We start from the raw sequence: 2,520 nt of genomic DNA on the forward strand, positions 1-2,520 counted from the left end.
TTGGTCTCAAATGGTCATAGATTTACGACCAATTCTTCCAGGGTCACTGACAGAAGGTCACAAGTTGACATATTTCTTGTAGTGTAGATATTGTCATGTGTATCTTCTGAAATCTAAGGATGAGGCTTTGAACTATTTCAAGATCTATAAAGCTAAAGTGGAAAACCAACTTGATCGAAAGATCAAGAGGCTTAGGTCCGATCGTGGTGGAGAGTATTTCTCAAATGAATTTGATTCCTTTTTTGAGGAACATGGTATAATCCATGAGAGGATGCCTCCCTGTTCACCTCAGTCAAATGGGTGGCTGGAAAAAAGAATCATACTCTAACTGATTTGGTTAACGCCATGTTAGACACATCGGGTCTCTCCAAGGCATGGTGGGGGAAGGCGATATTGACGACATGTCATGTCCTAAACCGAGTTCCCACAAAAAACAAAGAGATAACTCCATTCGAGGAATGGGAGAAGAAAAGGTTAAAGCTCTCTTATCTACGAACCTGGGGTTGTTTGGCGAAAGTCAATGTGCCAATTAAGCAAAAGCTGGGACCAAAAACTTTGGATTGTGTTTTCCTGGGATATGCTTTTCATAGCATTGGTTATAGATTCTTGGTTGTAAAATCTGAGGTACCTGACATGCATGTCAGTACGATCATGGAGTCGAATGATGCAACTTTCTTTGAAGATATCTTTCCCATGAAGGATATGGCTACCTCATCTAGTCAGGAGATGCCTAGTTCATTGAATCAGGAATCAGTTACAACTACCGAACCTTCCATTTTGATGGAACATTTTGAAAGTCCTGTGGAGGAGAACAATGAAGTTCCTACTAGGAGCAAGAGACAGAGGACTGCAAAGTCCTTTGGTGATGAATTTCGTGTGTATCTCATAGATGATACTCCCAGTTCTATTTCAGAGGCCTATGCATCTGAAGATGCTGACTACTGGAAGGAAGCGGTCCGTAGTGATATGGATTCCATCTTGGCAAATGAAACTTGGGAAATAACTGATCGTCCTAATGGGTGCAAACCTATAGGGTGCAAATGGGTATTCAAGAAGAAGCTTAGGCCTGATGGTACTATTGAAAAGTACAAGGCATGACTCGTGGATAAGGGATATACTCAAAAGGAAGGTGAAGACTTCTTTGATACTTACTCACATGTGGCACGACTGACCACTATTCGAGTACTACTTTCACTAGCTGCCTCACATGGTCTTCTCGCTCATCAAATGGATGTTAAGACTACTTTCCTAAATGGAGAGTTGGAAGAGGAAATTTATATGGAACAACCAGATGGGTTTGTAGTACAAGGTCAGGAAGGGAAAGTGTGCAGGTTGCTGAAGTCTTTGTATTGACTTAAGCAAGCACCCAAGCAGTGGCACGAGAAATTTGAAAGAACTTTAACAGCCGCATGCTTTGTTGTAAATGAAGCTAATAAATGTGTGTACTATCGCTATGGTGGGGGCAAGGGAGTTATTCTTTGCTTGTATGTTGATGACATACTGATTTTCGGAACAAATCTGAAGGTTATTAAGGAGGTCAAGGATTTCATATCTCGTTGTTTTGAGAGGAAGGATTTAGGAGTGGCTGATGTCATTCTGAACCTCAAGTTGTTGAGAGACGATGATGGTGGGATTACATTGCTTCAATCCGACTATGTGGAAAAGATCTTGAGTCGCTTTGGCTACAGTGACTGCAAGCCCTCTCCAACACCATATGATGCTAGTGTGTTGCTTCGAAAGAATCAAAGAATTGCTAGAGACCAATTGAAATATTCTCATATTATTGGCTCGCTTATGTATTTAACGAGTGCTACAAGACCTGACATCTCTTTTGCTGTTAGCAAACTGAGTCGGTTTGTCTCAAAACCAGGATATGTGCATTGGAAAGTTCTAGAGAGAGTTTTGCGTTATTTGAAAGGCACTGCGAATTATGGAATTCACTACACTGGGCACCCAAAGGTGCTTGAAGGGTATAGTGACTCAAACTGGATCTCAGATGCTGATGAGATAAAGGCCACGAACGGATATGTATTCACTCATGGAGGTGGCGTTGTTTCTTGGAAGTCTTGCAAGCAGACCATCTTAACGAGGTCAACAATGGAAGCAGAACTCACAGCACTAGATACAGCTATGGTCGAAGCAGATTGGCTTCGTCGGCTCTTGAATGACTTGACGGTTGTTGAGAAACATGTACCTGGTATCCTTATGAACTACGACAATCAGACTGTGATCACGAAAGTGAGCAGCTCAAAGGATAACATGAAGTCATCAAGACACGTTCAAAGAAGGTTAAAGTCTGTCAGGAAAATGAGAAACTCCAGAGTTATTGCATTGGGTTATATCCAAACATCTAAAAATCTGGCAGATCCTTTTACTAAGGGTCTATCACGTAATGTGATAGTTAATGCATCAAGGGAGATGGGTATGAGACCCACAATATGATTTGTTCATAGTGGTAACCTATTCTTTGTGATCGGAGATCTCGTGAATTAGATGTGGAAGACAAGTTGTTGGTCAACT

The sequence above is a fragment of the Triticum dicoccoides genome, chromosome 1B, assembly GCF_002162155.2.
Source record: "Triticum dicoccoides isolate Atlit2015 ecotype Zavitan chromosome 1B, WEW_v2.0, whole genome shotgun sequence".
Taxonomy (NCBI): domain Eukaryota; kingdom Viridiplantae; phylum Streptophyta; class Magnoliopsida; order Poales; family Poaceae; genus Triticum; species Triticum dicoccoides.